This window comes from Pelophylax lessonae (genome assembly GCF_965119305.1).
Source record: "Pelophylax lessonae genome assembly, chromosome: 5".
Taxonomy (NCBI): Eukaryota; Metazoa; Chordata; class Amphibia; order Anura; family Ranidae; genus Pelophylax; species Pelophylax lessonae.
In genome coordinates, this window is record NC_138772.1 from 116491420 (window position 1) to 116512142 (window position 20723).

The window sequence follows — 20723 nt, forward strand, 5'->3', positions numbered from 1 at the left end:
CAAAGATCCCACTATGAGAAACTTTACAAAGAGAGCATCAGCCACCAATCCCACCAACTTCTTCTTCTCTTTATCTAGGCAGGGACCATGCAACTTAAATGTCATCCACAACATCACAGGCAAGCTTCTCCACCTGACAATGAAGACTCAGTGCAGGTGTGAGCTTTAACATGTAATCATTATAATGGGGACAGCAGGGAGCTCGTCACCAGGACGGATGGCAGGCTATTACATTCTCCCTAGCTAGTCACTCCCTTGACTCAACCTCCCCCCGCAGCACGAGACGTTCAACGCTGGTGTGTTGTCACCACCTAGTGGTCAAAAAAGCAAACTGCGTTCATTACAGAGTATCGTGCATGTGTTCTATATACGTAATGAAATTGGAGTTTTATTTTTATAACATTTCTCTTTCTTTCTTTTTCTGTATTTTTTTTTTTGTTAAAAAATCAGTTTTGACTGTAGGCACTTGTATTGATCATTAAAAGTCTGTAGCATTTTAGGCAGCAAAGAAAAGGAATTTAAAGCAAACCCAAAAACTGGAACTGGAGAGCGTTCAGAGAAGGGCAACAAATCTAATAAAGGGACTGGAGGACTTCAGCTATGAGGAAACAATACAAGCATTAAATGTATTCGCTCTGAAGAGGAGCCGCTTGAGATGGGATATGATATCGATAGTCAAATATCTTACTGGTGATCCTAGCATAGGAAAAAATCCTTTTAGTGGGAGCGAGTTTAAAAAGACATGCAGTCATTCACTGAAATTGGACGAGAAGCAATTTAACCTTAAGCTGCGTAGAGGGTTATTTACTGCCAGAGCGGTAAGGATGTGGAATTCTCTTCCACAAGCAGTTAGATGGGCATCATAACGATCACAACATACAGGGATATGCAATTTACTATTGACATAAACACACACACCACAGGCTGAACTGGATAGACTGGTGTCTTTATTCAACCTTACCAACTATGTAACTATGTAAAAAAAAAATGATAGTTTTGCAGCTTACCAGTCCTGTTAGTTTTCTTTTTTATACTTATTTTCTTTTTTATATTGGTCTTTTTATACTTTATTTTAACCTAGTAATTCTGCCATTAAAGTATCCCATTTTGGATGGGGGAAGGGGAAGGGGGGGTATAACTCCCCTGTCAGTCCTTTTTTTTTTTTTCTTGGCAATCTATCTCCCATTGGGGAGATTTCCCTGATCTCCCTGCCCCATAGTCAAAATAGAAGGTGAGGGAATTCCTGGTTGTCACCAGAACTAGTGTCCCCATTGGAAGAATTTCTTTTTATTCCTGTTGTGCGGACAACCCAAATTTTCCTTTTCTCTTTCTATTATAATGGTAAACAGGACAAAAACAAATGAATCTCCCTAACTGGGGTATAGACAACAATAAAAACCTGGCAGTTGTTCTAATATCTCTCCACTCTAAAACTAGAAAAAAAAGTTTGCCTTTAGTTATGTTTTAACTCACAGTGTTGAGCAGCGCTGTCACCCTAGGGCTACATAACATCTCCCTCTCTTCTCCATGACAGAGGGAGGTGTTTTGTAGTCCACTGAGATTTTAGGAACATTGCTAACTGATAGGAGTCTAGAGACAAAAAGTACAGAAAGTTACCAGCTCCTAAGATTTCCGGCTGGATGAACAGTTATTTTTTTGCACTTAATGAACCAATATAATAAAATGCTTTCAATGGAACAGTATATTTAACAGACCATTGCCCCTGGTTTGGGGGGCACTTGCACATCGGCCCCATTCACTTGAATATGTCACACTTGACAGGAGCTAGGCACACTGAAAGGGACAGGGAGTATAATCCCTGCTGTAGCCACAACCCCTAGCTGCTGCCTCTGTAACTAAAGGGAAGCGGTTGGATGAAGGTAAAAACGCTGCTCAACCATCCGGTTTTACCACCCCGCAACCACTAGTGAGAACAAGCTCTAATTCACTCATTCACCCCCCTCCCAGGACTCAAGACCCCAGACAGCACCTTCTAGCAGTTGTGCCAATACCATCATTACTTACTGCTGTAGTGAGCTCTCACCATCTCCCTGTAAGTACTATCTGCCTCACTGTCATCTGAGTGATACCGCCTGCAGACTATTGCACCTTATCTGCCTCCCTGTCATTTGTGCGGGACTGCCTGCAGATTATTACACCTTGTCTGCCTCACTGTCATATGTGCGGGACTGCCTGCAGACTATTACACCCTGTCTGCCTCACTGTCATCTGAGTGGTACCGCCTGCAGACTATTGCACCCTATCTGCTTCACTGTCATTTGTGCAGGACTGCCTGCAGATTATTACTCCTTGTCTGCCTCACTATCATATGTGCGGGACTGCCTGCAGACTATTACACCCTGTCTGCCTCACTGTCATCTGAGTGGTACCGCCTGCAGACTATTGCATCATTTCTGCTTCACTGTCATTTGTGCGGGACTGCCTGCAGAATATTACACCTTGTCTGCCTCACTGTCATATGTGCTGGACCGCCTGCAGACTATCACACCCTGTCTGCCTCACTGTCATCTGTGAGTTACTGCCTGCAGATTATTACACCCGGTTTGCATCACTCATTTCAATACACTGGGCATACGCAGATATATGCCTTTCACTGTATTGAACATATATGCACTAATTAATGCAGTAATGTTCAGCGCTGATATGATCGAGTGCTAAGAGCGCAGCTTTATCGGAGGGGAGAGAGAACGGCCGGATCCCCGGGGCCAACTTAGCTTATACTTGCTCACAATTTTCAACACCCCCGGGGGAACACCTGGTGCATGCCGTCAGCCAAGAAAAAGAATCGGGGGGGCACGACAAAGCACTCCCTGACGACCTATCTGCTCCGCACAAAGGAAATCACCAAGATGTCTCAGGATGGCGCCCACGCCCCTCCATCGCCTCAGGCAAAACCCACACAACCACCTTCACCTCCCAGCCCTCAACTAGTGCCCCGTGAGAACTCATGTATGGTCACAAAGGCCGATTTAGATGCAGGTTTTGCTGCTATGTATGAAAAATTAGCAGACAAGTTTCAAACTGAAATTCACAAGGCCACTAATACGCTAACCCAAGAGATAGCTGCTTTGGGCGGCCGCACGGATTTATTGGAGACCAAGCACGACGAACTTTCTATCGCCCATAATGACCTTAGAAAGGACTTTGAGCTGCTTTCTGATAACTATAGCGTGTTACAAACACAAGTGGAGGACTTGGACAACAGAAATCGCAGGAATAACCTGCGCATCAGAGGCATTCCTGAAACGGTTACAGATCTGATCCCTGCAATTTCCAAGCTCTTCAAAGACCTGCTGCCTGACAAACAGGGGTCGGATTTTACCTGTGACAGGATTCACAGGGCCCTGCGCCCCAAACCTCCTCCTGACAAGCCTCCAAGAGATATTATTTTATGCCTCAAAGACTTCCTAATTAAGGAGGATATTCTGCGAGCCTCCAGGAACACTCCCAACATCTTATTGGAGGGCACTCGCTTACAGATCTATCCCGATATTTCTCAGGCCACACTTGAAAGGCGACGCAAGATGAAAGAGGTCACCTCTGTGCTACAAGCAGCCCGGATCCGATACAGATGGGGTTTTCCCTTCAAGCTGACAGTCCCTCACAATGGCACAGTGTACGTGGTGTATAACCTGGCTGAAGGAAAAGAACTTTTAGTCAAACTGGGCTTACTGGAAGCTGCTCCTGAGGTTCGCCCTCAGAACACCCCTAGGCCGTCGCCATCTTGGTCCACCCCAGCAACCAGAAGAGACCAGCGGAGGTGGCGGAATCCTTTTAGAGATGGCGGTTTCTGAGGATGTCCACTATAGAGCTAGGAATTCCTAGTGATACTCTAAATATCACTTAAGTGCCTCCTTGGTTTTCTTGATCGGTGGTGTGTCCTTGCCCTAGTGGGGTCGCTCCCTACCATGGGGCGGCTCTGCTGGGGTAACTGTGCCCACTAGCGTTTATGCAAAGACATTCTGATGGTTTAAAAGTTCTTGATATAACTACTTGAATTTGCTTGTTTACCTTTCTCTCTCCTCTCCCGTGTGTTAGTCCCCCATGTGCCGTTTTGCGGATGCCTGTGCGCCCGAGGCGGGGGTGGTCCCCCGGGGCCTGCCGCGCCTTCGGTGCCCGGATTTCCGCACACGGTTTTTGGACGTTTTTGTCCAATCGGTAATGTTTTTTTGGATGGGTTTTATTTTTCTGCCCATCTCCAAAAAATTTTCTCAGGTTCAAAATTTTTGTATGATCTTCTTTTGTTTGATCAGTTGTTGTTTCAAAAAATGTTCGCCTGTTAACAGAAAGTCATTTTCTCAGGTCTTTATATATAACATGCAAGTATTTTGGTTGATCTATACCTTTCTTGCCCCTACTTGGGAGCGAGGTTTGCACTATACCGAATCAGAGATTCAACCCCCACTCAGTCTGGGGCCCACTCTTTGGGTTCCCCAGGGGGGTTATATGTTGGATTATTTACACTCGGCTCGGGTCATTTTTTCTTTCTCTCAAAAGTTTACCCTGCAGGAACTTCAGAATGTACGTAGTCCTTTTAATATAAATCATGGGGATTAAAATTTTATCACATAACGTTCAAGGATTCAATTCCCCCAATAAAAGAAATAAGGCCTTCAAACATTATAAAAGGTTAGGAGCGGACATAATTTTATTACAGGAGACGCACTTTGCAACTGACAGACACCCTAAATTCTTCGATAAATCTTTCAAGCAGTTTAAATGTTCAACTTTCCATAATAAAACTAGAGGAGTTGCCATCTTTATACGTAATAGTATAATATTTGATATATCATCCACGTACTGTGACCCAGAGAGCAGATTCCTGATTATCAAGGGGAGCATTGCAGGCAAAGCTATTACCATAGCTTCTGTATATGCACCTAATGATATGCATTCCACATTTTTTAAACAATTTTTTGAAGTTCTTGACAGGTTTGAATCCCCACACATGGTGGTGGGAGGGGATTTCAATCTAGCTGCCCATCCTTCATTGGACAGAAGTAACATTACGGCCTCATCCAAAGCTTTCCCTAAAAGCCTGAAACGTGCATTAAATGATAAACAACTGATAGACACCTGGCGTGCCCACAATGTTGGAACGAAGGGTTACACCTTTTATTCTCATCCCCACGATAGCTCGGCCAGGCTTGATTATATTTTTTGTACTCCGGTTTGGCTGGCTAATTCCTCAACTGCAGGTATACATGTCTGCCCTTGGTCCGACCACCAGATTGTGCTGTTCGAATCGGGGGGAGTGGGTCTGGGTGGCACGACATTTAACTGGAGACTGAATGACTCCTTACTGAATGACCCGGCGTTAGTTGCCCAGATCTCCTCTTCACTGACAGATTATTTCCAGATTAATGAGGATGGGATATCACCCACTCCTGTGGTGTGGACGGCTCATAAGGCAGTCATCAGGGGAAATCTGATTGCCCTGGCCTCAGTCAGGAACAAAGCTAGATTGTCAGACATTAAATCCCTCACGAAAGAATTAGATCAATTATACTATAAACATTACCTCTCCCCCTCCTCTACACTTATGGATCAGATCCATATTAAAAGAAAAGCTTTGGATGACATCCTTTCTAGTGATACTGAAAAGGCCCTTAGGTGGTCCAAAGCCAAATTTACACTCTACAGCAACTCCACATCCACTATGTTTGCAAAGAAACTAACTCAAACAACAAGACCCACTCATGTATACAAGCTCAGAAGGACAGACGGGAGGATGGTCTCGCACCCCAAGGAAGTCTTGGAAATCTTTACAAACTTTTACAAAAACCTCCTCTCGGTGCCCTCTACGCTACCTGTAAATGAGTTTCACCCCTGGATAGATAACTTATCTGTCCCGTCATTGTCAAGTCCACAAAAGGATACTTTAGAGGCACCTTGTACAGTAGACGAGGTCCTAGATATGATTAAAGCTCTTAAAACCTCCACCGCCCCCGGCCCAGATGGCTTTTCCTCTTCCTATTATAAAACCTTTGCCACAATTCTTGCCCCCAGACTTGCTAAATTATTCAACCATGTTCTTCAGGGAGGAAACTTTCCAGCAGAAATGCTCCTGGCTAACATGTCCCTCATCCCGAAACCGGATAAAGATCATTCCTTTCCTCAAAATTATAGGCCCATCTCGGTCATGAATAATGACCTTAAACTATTCGGCAGACTGCTAGCTAACCGACTATCCAATGTAATTCATAAATTGATCCACCCTGACCAGACCGGGTTTATTCCAGGTAGACAGCTTTCAGACAATATTAGGCTAGTCGCTAATATTATTAATGATGCCAATCTTAGTAAATCCCCTACATGCCTTGTGAGTCTTGATATTCATAAGGCTTTTGATAGCGTCAGCTGGCCTTATCTAGAACACCTTCTTCCAAAGTATGGACTAGGTGAAGGGTTCATTCATGGATTTAAAGCTCTATATCAGTCCCCACAAACAAGAGTTCGCCTTCCCGGGTGTAACTCTGAATTTTTTCCCTTACATAGAGGTACGAGACAGGGTTGCCCACTTTCCCCCCTCCTGTTCGCTCTAGCAATTGAACCCTTGGCTACAGCCATTAGAAAGAATGGCCTTATTACTGGGCATTACAAGGGGGGTAACGAATACAAATTAAGTTTGTATGCTGATGATGTTTTATTATTTTTATCCAAACCTCACATTTCACTCCCTCACTTGCTGATCGAACTAGAGAGATTTCGATCCATGTCGGGCTTAGGAGTAAACCTCTCCAAATGCTCTATTATGCCGATTAATCTGCCTAATTGGATGCAAACCTCCATCAGAGAGAGTTTCTCTTTCACCTGGTGTTTGAGATCTTTTCGCTACTTAGGGGTCCAGATTACTCCCCATTATGAATCACTATTTATATCCAACTTCCCTCCAGTATTTAAAAAATTAAGTTTGCTATTGAAGACGTGGTCTTCATACCACATCTCGTTTCTGGGCAGAGTTACAGCCATAAAGATGATTATCTTACCTAAGGTCTTGTTCTTCTTTAGGGCCCTCCCCGTTAATGTCCCTAAATCTCATATCAGCTCTTTTCAGCGGGAAATTTCTAAATTCATATGGAACGGTAAGAGATCCAGATATAACAGTCATATACTTTATGCCCCCCAGTCCCAGGGTGGCCTGGGCATTCCAGATTTATGGTCATATTATCTCTCTGCCAAACTCATTCAAATGGCTCAATGGAATGCAGACCCCGAGAGCATTCCCTGGCTTTCGTTCGAACAGGCCGCAGTTTTTCCGAACTTTCTCTCGGCGGGTCTCTGGAATTGTGCACAGCCGTCTAGTTATAACGCAATTGCGAACAAAATAGTTGTTCATTTATACAGGCTGTGGCAAAAATTTAAAACCCCCCTGGGTCTGTTGTCGCGAGTCTCTCCACTAACATCCTTTTTGGGACACTTTGACTCCGGTTTGCTCCCTCTTAGCAGAGAGGACTTATCCCCTTGGATAACCAGAAGCCTGGTGAACCTCAAAAGGCTCTCCATAGGCAATATTTTCTGTACATTTGAACAACTGGTAGATCTATACGGGCTTCCTAGCTCTGAAAGGGACCACTATACTCTGGTGAGGGCATTTTTTCAATCACAGGACCTCCTCACACTAAACCCTCCATTTACCATTTTCGAAAACATTTGCTCCGCCTCACCTAGAGATCGTGGGCTTATATCTAGCCTTTATTCTCATATTGTTACTAGCACCCTCCCAGATAAACATAAGTATATGACTAGATGGGAACAAGACCTAGGCTGTAGTTTCTCCATTCCAGAGTGGCAACACATGATCTCAAACATGCGTAAATGTTCACGCTCTAGTGCATGCAGGGAGACACCCCTAAAAGTAGTTACAAGATGGTATTTGACTCCCTCCTTGATTCACTCCTTCTACGATTCAGTATCTCCCCTCTGTTTCAGGGGCTGTCCAGAAGAAGGTAATTTACTTCATATTTTTTGGAGCTGCAAATGTTTGCGACCCATATGGGATCAGGCACAGAGACTGGTGACCAGATTGGCTGGGTCAGAGGTTTCTCTCTCCCCTAAGATATGCTTGCTCTTTGTAAAAGTCCCTGGTGTCCCGAAGTCTACATCTAATCTGATTCATACTTTGGTGTGTTCCATTCAATGGATGATAGCTTGTAATTGGAAATCAGATACTCTAGTATGGTCTCAAGTGCTTTCCAGGATGGAATGCATCAAACTGACAGAAAAAATCTTTCATTCCCTTCATAGCACCATGATGACATACCATGCTAAATGGGACTCTTGGGACAATTGTGTTGGACCAGTTAGTACTTCTTAACCTGTATGTTATGTCTAACTAGACAGTTCTGTCCCCTCATGTGTATTCGACTACTTTATATTCTGCTATACTATGACCAATGTTTATTGCACACTTGTTATGTTTTCAGAGTATTTTTCTATGCAATATATTTTTATATATAGATGCGATATTATATTGTTGACCTGTGTAAAAGTTATTTTTTTTGTATTGACTTTCTAATAAAATCTTTTGTAAACAAAAAAAAAAGACATGCAGTCATTCACTGAAATTGGACGAGAAGCAATTTAACCTTAAGCTGCGTAGAGGGTTATTTACTGCCAGAGCGGTAAGGATGTGGAATTCTCTTCCACAAGCAGTTAGATGGGCATCATAACGATCACAACATACAGGGATATGCAATTTACTATTGACATAAACACACACACCACAGGCTGAACTGGATAGACTGGTGTCTTTATTCAACCTTACCAACTATGTAACTATGTAAAAAAAAAAATGATAGTTTTGCAGCTTACCAGTCCTGTTAGTTTTCTTTTTTATACTTATTTTCTTTTTTATATTGGTCTTTTTATACTTTATTTTAACCTAGTAATTCTGCCATTAAAGTATCCCATTTTGGATGGGGGAAGGGGAAGGGGGGGTATAACTCCCCTGTCAGTCCTTTTTTTTTTTTTCTTGGCAATCTATCTCCCATTGGGGAGATTTCCCTGATCTCCCTGCCCCATAGTCAAAATAGAAGGTGAGGGAATTCCTGGTTGTCACCAGAACTAGTGTCCCCATTGGAAGAATTTCTTTTTATTCCTGTTGTGCGGACAACCCAAATTTTCCTTTTCTCTTTCTATTATAATGGTAAACAGGACAAAAACAAATGAATCTCCCTAACTGGGGTATAGACAACAATAAAAACCTGGCAGTTGTTCTAATATCTCTCCACTCTAAAACTAGAAAAAAAAGTTTGCCTTTAGTTATGTTTTAACTCACAGTGTTGAGCAGCGCTGTCACCCTAGGGCTACATAACATCTCCCTCTCTTCTCCATGACAGAGGGAGGTGTTTTGTAGTCCACTGAGATTTTAGGAACATTGCTAACTGATAGGAGTCTAGAGACAAAAAGTACAGAAAGTTACCAGCTCCTAAGATTTCCGGCTGGATGAACAGTTATTTTTTTGCACTTAATGAACCAATATAATAAAATGCTTTCAATGGAACAGTATATTTAACAGACCATTGCCCCTGGTTTGGGGGGCACTTGCACATCGGCCCCATTCACTTGAATATGTCACACTTGACAGGAGCTAGGCACACTGAAAGGGACAGGGAGTATAATCCCTGCTGTAGCCACAACCCCTAGCTGCTGCCTCTGTAACTAAAGGGAAGCGGTTGGATGAAGGTAAAAACGCTGCTCAACCATCCGGTTTTACCACCCCGCAACCACTAGTGAGAACAAGCTCTAATTCACTCATTGCAGTGTATGTGAGCAAATTATTTATATAGTGATGTCAAGTTACGTAGCACTATACATACTGTACATTCTGATCAGTCCATGCCCTCAGTCCATGCCCACAGTCTAAGGTCCTATCTCACATTATTACACACAAACACATTTACTAGGGCCAAGTTAAATAGGAGCCAATTAGCCCATCATTAGATAATCTAGTTCTATTTTTATGTTAACAAGTGCAAACTCCAGTGAGGATGTTCAAATGACAATAACCCAATTCTCTGTTCAATATCAGGCAGATTTACTAGCATCCATCAGGGAATAATACATTCTGATTAGTTACTATCAATCACTGCTCAGTGCTCTTTTCTTTGCTAAATATGCCTAAATGGGAAAAGGCTTTTCACTTTTCAAGAGAAATTTCACTTTGCAAGGAAATTTTTCCCAGGGCTTAGTAAATATGGTAAAAATTAAACTTGCAAAATATAATTAACAACATGCAAGGAAAAAAACTGTATATATTTTTGCTTGCGCATGATTGGATGATGGAAGTCAGCAGAGCTTCACCTCATTCACTAAGCTCAGGGGGAAATCCCCTTCAAAGTGAACAGCCTATTTGCCTTTAGTAAATCATCCCCACTTACTCAGACCTTTGCACACCTTCATCTCTAGATTCCACTTTCAGAGCCTGCTTCGTAGGGGTTGATTTATAAAAGGCTGAGCACTTTGCAGTTGCACTCTGCAAGTGCTGTTGCTCCAGAGCTTAGTAAATGAGCAGAAATTCTGCTGACTTCCATCATCCAATCATGTACAAGCAAAAAGGCTGTTATTTTATTTCCCTTGCACGTGATTGGGTATTCTTTGCAAAGTGAAGTTTTACCCCATTTACTAAGCTCTGGAATAACTGCACTTTGCAAAGTGCACAGTCTATTTGCCTTTAGTAAATCAACCCCAGAGTGTCTTCTCATAGGAGAAAATAGACTGATTGCTCATCAGCTACAGAAATTGTCAAACAGAGTGAACTTAGGCTGTATTTACATGGCAGTCTAGCTGCAGAGAGTGTGTTGCATTCAGAGGGGGCCAAACACGGTCTTTGGACCCAGCAGCAGTCTATGCTATAGCTGTATACCATATGGCCAATTAGCTGTGGGCAGTTTGTGTGCACCAACCCTGGACACACACTGGCCGCGTCCAGAGTCAGATGAGTGGTTACCTGCGAACATCAGTACAGATTACACATCTGACCGTCCCGCTGACAGCTGCACAGATGCACAAAGACTCAAAATCTCCCTGTGGGATAATAAGGCTCTCCACAGCTGGCTATACCCAATAGATTTTCAAATGAACATTTGTGAAAACCACATTCACTGTTAGAAAGGCATTTGTTAGAGAAAGAAATTTAGATCTTCTTGTCAATGCAGTTAAAAATGAATGTCGATTTGACCCCAATAACCATTAGAACGTTCTAAAAACGATAAGGCTTGAATTAAGTTCTGCTGGTGTATGGCCAACTTAAAGTAGTTCTAAAGCCTCAAGGTTTTTTACTTTATTGCATTCTATGCATTAGGTTAAAAAAAAGCCTTCTGTGTCACAGACTTTCCCCCTCACTCCCCTTATACTGACACAGACTTTCCCCCTCACTCCCCTTACACTGGATACCCATCGCGATCCAGTGCTGTGTATGAGAGCTGTGGCTCTCCTAGCTTTGTAGCTCCTCCCTGGACAGATTGATAGAAGGGGGAGCCATTGGCTCCGGGTCCTGTCAATCAACTCCAATGACGAGGGAGCGGGGCGGGGCCGAGTCCACCTATCTGGAAACAGCAGGGGGGCTCAGGAGCGAGCCTGCACAAGTACCCCCATGGGAATCCGTTTTTTATTGGGGGCACCAGCAAGAGAAGAGGAACCAGGAGCGTTGGTGGGGAACCCAAAAAGGGGAGGATTGGGCCACTTTGTGCAATTCTTTTGCACAGAGCAGGTAAGTATTGACATGTTTGTTATTTAGAAAAAAAAACAATTTTCATTTACAACCACTTTATCAACTGGAGGCAGTTACTGGGACCAGTAGAAGATTCATTGTATTGACTTGTACTTTGGTCCTGAATGCTCTTTGCAAATTACATGCATTTACATTGCATCAGTGGAGGATAATATTAAAACGATGCTTTCAAGTACAGGGAGTGTGCCTATGTATTATGTATGGCTGTTTGATTCATTTTATAATGGAAACATTTTTTGGAACAAATCAAAGACAACCATTCCTGATCACCTGAAGATAAAAAGTTTTGGCATGCAAAGTTTACTTTCTATAACACTGACGTACATAATTTTATTTAAGCTCCTCGTGCACCTACACCTACAAAATATCCTAAGCAAAGCTCAAAACCTTTACATTGCTTGTGAATATCTGCCTGTGTATGACTGTCCTTAGACTGAGGTGCATTAACCACTTCTGTACCAGAAGATTTTCCCCCTTAATGACCAGGCCATTTTTTTTGTGATTCAGTACTGTGTTATTTTAACGGACAATTGCGCGGTCGTGCAACACTGTACCCAAAAAAGATTGATGTCCTTTTTTTCCCACAAATAGAGCTTTATTTTGGTTTTATTTGATCACCTCTGCGATTTTCATTTTTTTGCGCTATAAACAAAAAGGATCTACAACTTAAAGAAAAATAAAAAAAAACAATATTTTTTTACTTTCTACTATATAACATTCCCAAAATAAATAAAAAATCAAATTTTTTTATCATTTTAGGCCAATTTGTATTCTGCCACATATTTTTGTTAAAAAACCCAATAAGCGTATTTTGATTAGTTTGCGCAAAAGTTATCGTATCTACAAACTAGGGGAAAGTATTATGCCTTTTTTATTTATTTTTATACTAGTAATGGTGGCGATCTGCGATTTTTAGCGGGATTGCGACATTGTGGCGGACAGATCGGACCCCTAACTGACATTTTTGACACTTTTGGGGGGGACCAGTGACATTATTACAGTAAACAGTGCTAAAAATATTTCACTGTTACTGTAATAACGACACTGGCAGGGAAGGGGTTAACACCAGGGGCGATCAAAGGGTTAAGTGTGAGCCTGGGGGGGGGGTGTTTTCTAACTGTGGGGCGACGGGCTTGTAATACTGACACAGAGACTTGTGTTCCTAAATAGGAGGATCACAGGGGCTCCGTGTTGATAGCAGAGATAACAATGGCCTGCTGTGTTTACAACAGCAGACCGTCGTTCTCTCTTCACGGGAAGCAATCGCAGTTGCCCAGCCGCAATCGCAGGGGCCGGCCCTGCTCCTCAGCTTCACCGCTGGCTCCTGCGGACCGCCATACAGGTACGGCAATTCACGGGAACCTGCCGCCGTATATACGCCAGCTGGTCGGAAATTGGTTAAACTCAGTGTAGTGATTTATTATATGTAAACCCAAATTCTATGAGTCACCATTTATGCTACAATCTGACGGTACAATAAACTTTTGATATAACAAAACTATGTAATAAGAACCTATTTAATCAATTTTTATCCAATCAGGCAGAGCCTTGCACTACACCCTTGCTAGTAGATCTAAGGCTGACCATACACTACACAATCTGATTGTACAATCTCCTTTAGATCTACCAACTATGTAGTGCACGATCCTACTTGATTTGATACTAATTGAATAGATTGCTCACACAGAACTATACTCACCTTCTATCCAGCGCTGTGGTCTCCTGGAGCTCCCTGCTGTCTGCTGTCATCTTCAGCCGGATCGGCATCCAAGGACTGATCTTTAGCCATTTTTATTGGCCCAGTCAAGATGACGTCACTCCAGCAAATGCATGGGATATTATTCATCTTGGCATTACTGAAATTTGTACACTGAGCTGTGTGTGGTTCAGTGTACATGGCATACAGGCAGGTAATAGAATTTTATTGCAGGAGAGACATAGGGGTTGATTTACTAAGGCTCTGTTCACACAGGAGCGATTTTCAGCTCATAAAACGCTCCACTCTGAAGTCTCAAAACGCCCAACAAGCAAAAATCCCATTCATTTAAATGGCCCCTGTTCACATCTGAGCGTTTTGTTGCCTGAAGCAAAATGGCTGAAGCTCAAAAAAGTACATGAGCTTCTTTTTTGCCCGATTACAAGCGTTTTTGTTAAATGTCAATGCCTGCCTCCAAACACATGCAAAAAACGCCTGAAAAAACGCCAGAAAAAAACGACTGAGAAACACCCAAAAATAAAAACCTGAAAAACGCCCAAAAAAAAAAGCCTGAAAACGATATGCTCAGGTGTGAATGGAAGACTGTGCACTTTGTAAAGTACAGTTGCACTCTGCAAGAGCAGTTGATCCAGAGCTTATATGAGCAAAATCTCGGCTGACTTCCATCATCCAATCATGTGCAAGCAAAAAAATCAGTGTTTTTTATTTTCCTTGCACGTGATTGGGTACTTTTTGTAAATTGAAGCTTTTCCTCATTTACTAAGCTTTGGAGCAACTGCACTTGCAGAGTGCAACTTTACTTTGCAAAGTGCACAGTCTATTTGCCTTTAGTAAATCAAACCCATAGTTTTGGGGATTTATTGGAGAGTGCAAAAACTGGTGCGGCTCTGCATAGAAACCAAGACAGAAACTAAGGGCCCATGGGATTTTGAAGAGACACAAAACAGATATTAAAATACATTAAATTATTACATGAAAGACTACATACAAAAATGCATAGAAAAAAGATCCACAATATCATTGGTGATCATCAGTAAAAAGGAGTATAAATACATACAAATAGTCACTTGTAAATTACTGACTTTCCAACACTGTGTATATATCTTCTCATCGAGTTTTGCAAATTCAGTAGTTTGCTTCATCAGGAAAAACACAGATATGAATCTAAAAACAAAAAGATACACATAAAACAAATAGCACAAAAAAAAGGGGGGGTTGAGGGAAGGGGAGGGGAGGAAGAGGAGTAGAAAAAGAATCAGCAACTTAGAAACCAATCAGCTTCCAGGTTTTATTGTAAAAGCCTAACAAAACAAGCTGAAGTTAGAATCTGATTGGCTACCATACACAGCTGCCCCAGATTCTGAGTGCCCCAGTTTTAGTAAATCTCCCCCTGTATGTCTCTTCTGTATTAAAATCCTGTCTTTTTGACATTTTTATTTCCACAGTCCCACTTTAGGTTTGTCCCCATACTACATAGTTTTGTTAATTCTTAATAAGATTGTATACAGATTGTATAATTAGATTGTATAGTGTAAGGCCAGCCTAATGCCTGGTACACACGATCAGAAAATCGGATGAAAAATACGCTTTTGTAGCGATCATAGGATAATTTGATCGTTAGTGCACAGCTTTCCAGAGCTGATCACGACAGTTCATCTGAAATTATCCGAAGGGACAAACACGAAAAATGTTTCTCGTACAATACTAGATTGTATGATTTTCGTTTAATCAGGTAAGGACGGCCCTATAGCAGATTTATTGCTACAGGACAGCCCCCCTGTGAAGCCTCATGTATATATACGTGATTCTGCCCTTCTGCCCAGGGGGTGGGTATGCGCACCATCCGAGGGCCACTTCTGCTATGATAACTCACAGCAGACGCTGATCCGCGGGTACCGAGCACTGGATGTCTGCCAGCACCCGCCCATCCTTGGGCAAAGACATACAACGCAGCTCTGTCTATGTTATAAGGCAGATCTCCGTTCTGGGGGGGGGGGGGAAGGGATGGATTTTGTGTCCCTGCATAGAATCCATCACTTGTCTTAATAAAAGCAGAACACAAAAAAAAAAATAAAACACTGGCTAGGCACACATTTAACCCTTTGATCACCCTAGATGTTAAACCCCTTCCCAGCAAGTGTCGTTAGTACATATTTTTAGCACTGATCACTGTATTAGTTTCACTGGCTCCTGCAAAGTGTCAGCTAGTGTCCAACTACCCGCCGTAATATTGCAGTCCCACTATAAGTCACTGATCGCCGCCATTACTAGCATAAAAATAAATAAATAAATAAAAATTCTAACATATATACCAAAGTTTGTATATGCTATAACTTTTGTGCAAACCAATCTATATACGCTTATTGAGATTTTTTTTTCCAGAAATGTAGCAGAATACATATTGCCCTAAATTTATCATTTTTACATTTTTTTATTGGATATGTTTTAAAGCAGAAAATGAAATATTGTTTTTTTTTTTTTTTTTTTTTCAAAATTGTCTGTCTTTTTTTTTTTTTTTTATGTTTATAGTGCTAAAAAAAAATTTTTAAAAAGCAGAGGTGATTAAATACCACCAAAAGGAAGCTCTATTTGTAGGGAGAAAATTATATAAAGTAACCTCATCATTTTTGATATGAGACTAGTATGCAAAAAAAAATAAAAAATGGAGGATCATTTGTCTGATATTCTTATCATGTGTATAAGGCTTATGGGTCACCATAAATCTTACAACTATTTTTGCACAAGCTATTTTATTTTTACCAAAACAATATAAAATGAGGACTTTTCTAATCTGCTCAATCCCTTTGTATCCGATCAGGCAGGGCCTTGCACTACATAGTTGCTGTTAAACGTAATGAAGATTGTACAATAAGATTGTAATGTGTGTGGTGAGTCAAAGAAAAAATTGTACAATCGGTTTGAAAGGTGTGTGGTGATCTTTACCTTTGATCCCTAACTAAAAAATACATTTAATCAATGGCTAACAATTTTTTTCCCAAGACAGCGAGGGTTGTCACGCCAGTCATAACTGTTTTCGGAAACCTGTTGCTACTTACAAAAGCACAGACGTGACACCACAGGCCAGCACGGGGTCACCAGCGGGTGTCCTTAATAAATAAAACACAGCTCCCATTTGCTTCCTCTCTTATATAGTGAGCTGAAGGGGAAGATTATCAGGTCAAGGGCTTCAGAAAGGGGGGGGTAAGGGGGGGCATGAGAAAATATTACGATATATCCTTGTTTTAGGAAGCGTTTAAAGAACCTTTGTAGCCGACAAGCTGTTTATTCCGGCTGGCCTGGGTGACAAGGACAACTCATTATAATGGCAGCCTATACATGTCTTTTTAAAGGCTAATGCAGGAAAAGAACTCAGGCAATGCATATGACCCCTGTGCTATGTGCTGGCGGCCTCCTTGCATGCTATGGGTTAAATGGTCACGTTGAGGGCTCAGTATCAGAGGAGAGAGCCTGCACTGTGTATATGACAGCTGCTCCAACAACAGCCCATACTCTGCATTCCTCCACTTCCCCCAATACTCCCTACATAGGGACACCGGGAGGGAGGAGTGCTCTGCCGCCCTCTCGTGGTCATATCAGGGAAGTGTGCAGGAGGTGTTAGTGCACTCTGCGGACAGGCTGCTGTGTCCCGGGATCGGAGATGCTGGATACAATTGTGGATCAGGGATATAATATACAGTGATAAGACTCGGAGCTCCTTATGCTGCCATCATTACACTGTGACTGTGTGTCCGAGCGGGGAGGGAGGGGAGGGAGCGATGATGGGGGGAGGGGAGGATTCAGCACCTTGGACAGGACACAGCACACAGAGCACACTGATCATCACATACACACCGATTTGCTATAACCACAGACAGGGGAAGGGGGATAACATTCATCATCTCCATACATCTGAAAATGGTGGTGATATATTAACAAGCAAGTGAACATATTGTTCCTGAAGTGGATGTGTTGAAAGCAGAAAAACAAGACATGTGTAAAGATTTGGGCGACTTTGACAAGGGCCAAAAAAAAAGTGACATTAAAACTTTTTTTTATTATTAAAATAATAAACAAGTCCCACTTAGCTGCTCTGTGCAATGGTTTTGCACAGAGCAGACCCGATCTTGCTCTTCTGGGGTCCCCCACCGGCGCTCCAGGCTCCTCCTCTTTGGCAAGTGCCCCATGGAAAGCCACGGTAAATTGGGGCACCCATGCATGCTCCTGCTGCCAATTGCTCCCGTTGCTATCAATCTGCCCAGGGAGGCAGTGGCGGGATCACTATTTACTTTTACTTTTTGATTAACCACTTCTGGACCGGAAGGTTTTACCACCTTAATGACCAGGCCATTGTTTGCGATTCGGCACTGCGTTATTTTAACGGAAAATTGTACGGTCATGCAATGCTGTACCCAAAAAAAAAAAATGAATGTCCTTTTTTTATCCACAGATAGAGGTTTCTTTTTGATATGCTATTTTTATTTTTTTGCGCTACAAACAAAAAAGGAGCGACAATTCTAAAGAGAAAGAAAAACAATATTTTTCACATTCTGCTATATACCATTCCCAAAAAAAAGTAAAAAAAAAAAAAAATGTTTTCACCCTTTTAGGCCAATTTGTATTCTGCTACATATTTTTGGCATAAAAAAATTGCAATAAGCATATTGATTGGTTTGTGTTAAGTTATCGCGTCTACAAACTAGGGGAAAGATTTATGTCATTTTTAGATATATATTTTTAACTAGTAATGGCGGCGATCAGCGATTTTTAGCAGGACTGCGACATTGCAGCAGACAGATCAGACCCCTAGCTGACATTTTTGGGGGGACCAGTGACATTACTACAGTAATCAGTGCTAAAAATATGCACTGTTACTATAATAATGACACTGGCAGGAAAGAGGTTAACTCAGGGGCAATTAAAGGGTGTTTTCTAACTGTGAGGGGGATGGGCTTGTGAAATCAACACAGAGACTTGTGATCCTTAATAGGAGGAACACAGGCGCTCTGTGCTGATTCCTGGGAGAACAATGGTCTGCTGTGTTTACGACAGCAGACCGCTGTTCTCTCTCCACGGGGAGTGACTGTGATGCCCGCGGCAATCGTAGCCGCCGTCCCCAAAAATTAGCTTCCCCGCTGGCTAATATGGGCATGCATGCGCTTCTGGCGGCGCGTGCGCCAGTGGCGGCTGGTGCTCGGTAATTCGGGGGGGGGGCGCCAAACCAATGCACACCCCCCCTCTTCCCCGGTCGGTTGGGTCGTCGGGTCAGTCAGGCGACACATTCCTCCCCCCTCTGCCTCCTTACCTCCTCACCTCCTTCCTCCTGTCAGGAGTCGGGGAGTGCCTGGATGGCTGAGCCGCCGTCCTCCTCCAGCAGCTGTGTGTCTTCTGCCTATTCCTGGCCACTGGCCAGTAAGATCGCTTCTCTTTTCAGCCAATCAGGAAAGGGGTCTCACAACCTGCTTGCTGGTTGACTGGGAGGAGAGTCAGTGTGACAATAGCGAATATTCATTCGCTATTGTAACACAACAGGGTGGGCTCAGGGCGTAGTGCTCTGCGCCCCGAGCCCACCCTTTTCTGAATCCTATTAGAGCCTCTAGCTCTAATCACGTGCTTCAAAAAAAATAAAAAAAATCCCCTATTTGAATCCATGCGTCCGGTGCCCTGCATGTAGATTAGGGGGCCAGACGCATGGATGGGGGGGCAGCGCCCCTGCGCCCTCAATGGACGGGCTGCCCCTAGCATGCGCGCCCCCAGGATTGCTCCCATGGATCGTCATACAGGTATGGCGATTCGTGCAGCTGAGCCAGCGGTATATCTTCGGCGGGCGGTAGGCAAGTGGTTAAAAAATAGTATTCATATACTTGTACGGATTTAACACATATGTGCTTTAATTTGCACGCATTGCACTTTATATATGAGATCTATACATGTAAGGATTGCACTTTGTTTTGATCTGATCTTCACGTAATGCACTTTATGGTATATATGAGATTTGCACATTTAATGACTGCAAATAAAAAGATTGGTGATTTATGTTGTGCGGGCACAGTTTATTATTTAATTTTTCTTAGTACATAGATGTAAGTGTGAACATGTTTTGTGCCAGCAGCAATAGTTGGTGTATGTGATATTTATTTTTATGTACTGAATACAGACCCATTTACGTTGGAGTATTTTGCATAAATTATTTTTGTTAGTGGCGAGAGCTGCTGCTCTCCTGCGCATCGTTGGATCGGATCAGGCTCAAGTAAATATAAGGGAGGGGGCTGGAGGGGGGATTTGCAGCACAGAAGGTTTTTCACCTTAATGCATAGAAGGCATTAAGGTAAAAAGCTTAAAGCGGAGTTCCACCCTATATTACAACTTTGCAGTTAGCTTAAAACAACCTGAAAAAGAATTGGATAGTTATTTTTTTTTTTTGTTTCACTTACCTTATTTTTTCTAAAAATTAACTTACCTTCCTTCTACTTCCTCCCTCTGCGGCCACGGCCCCCAACCTCACTTCCTCCTTTGCATTGACTCCTGGGAGATGAGCGTCATCAATCCCAGGAGTCAATGCGCCTGTGCACTTCCGGTGCAGACGCGTCATTTCCTGCAGAATCAATTAGAACAGCTTCCGGGCATGCGCAGAACTAGCTGCGGGATGACGCGCTTGCCCTGGAAGTGATGAGCAGGGCAGTCTGGGACTCCGACATCACAGAAGAGGACACGAAGAGGGACGCTACGGCTTCAGCTGCCCACACCTGAGACGGCAGCACTGGACAAGACATTTTCAAGGTAAGTTTTTCTTCTTACAGGTAAGCTAAATAGGGGACAGTTCAGAGGCTATCGTTGCTTAAATGCACTAGCCCTGACTGTCCCGGGGTATTTTTAGTTAATAAATGTATTTTAGGGTGGAACTCCGCTTTAAAGGAGTTGTAAAACCAGAAGGTTTTTTTTATCTTAATGCATAGAATATTAAAATTTAAAAAACCTTCTGGGTGTAGAAGCCAACCCAGCACCCCTAATACTTACCTGTGCCTCCTCTCTGTCCAGTGATGTCCACAAGTCCCTTGGTCATCCATAACTCTTTCTCCTGATTGGTTGAGATACAGCAGCGGCACCATTGGCTCCCGCGGCTGTCATTTAAAGTCAGTTAGCCAATCAGGAGATATGGGGACGGGGCTGAACGGCAGCTCCGTGTCTGAATGGACACACTGAGCTGCAGCTCTGCTCGGGTGCCCCCATAGCAAGCTGTTTGCTGTGGGGGCA

General features: G+C 42.8%; 1 protein-coding gene across 1 annotated transcript in view; it reads right to left on the reverse strand.

Annotated features, from left to right (window-relative positions):
• LOC309556717 (sodium channel protein type 5 subunit alpha-like) overlaps positions 1 to 183 on the reverse strand; it is a 600678-nt gene extending 600495 nt beyond the window's left edge. Inside the window, 1 exon segment of the mRNA XM_082259196.1 lies at positions 1 to 183. This exon segment is cut by the window's left edge and continues 578 nt beyond it. The gene's annotated coding sequence lies outside the window, so the exon portion shown is untranslated.
• Positions 184 to 20723: the final 20540 nt, after the last annotated feature.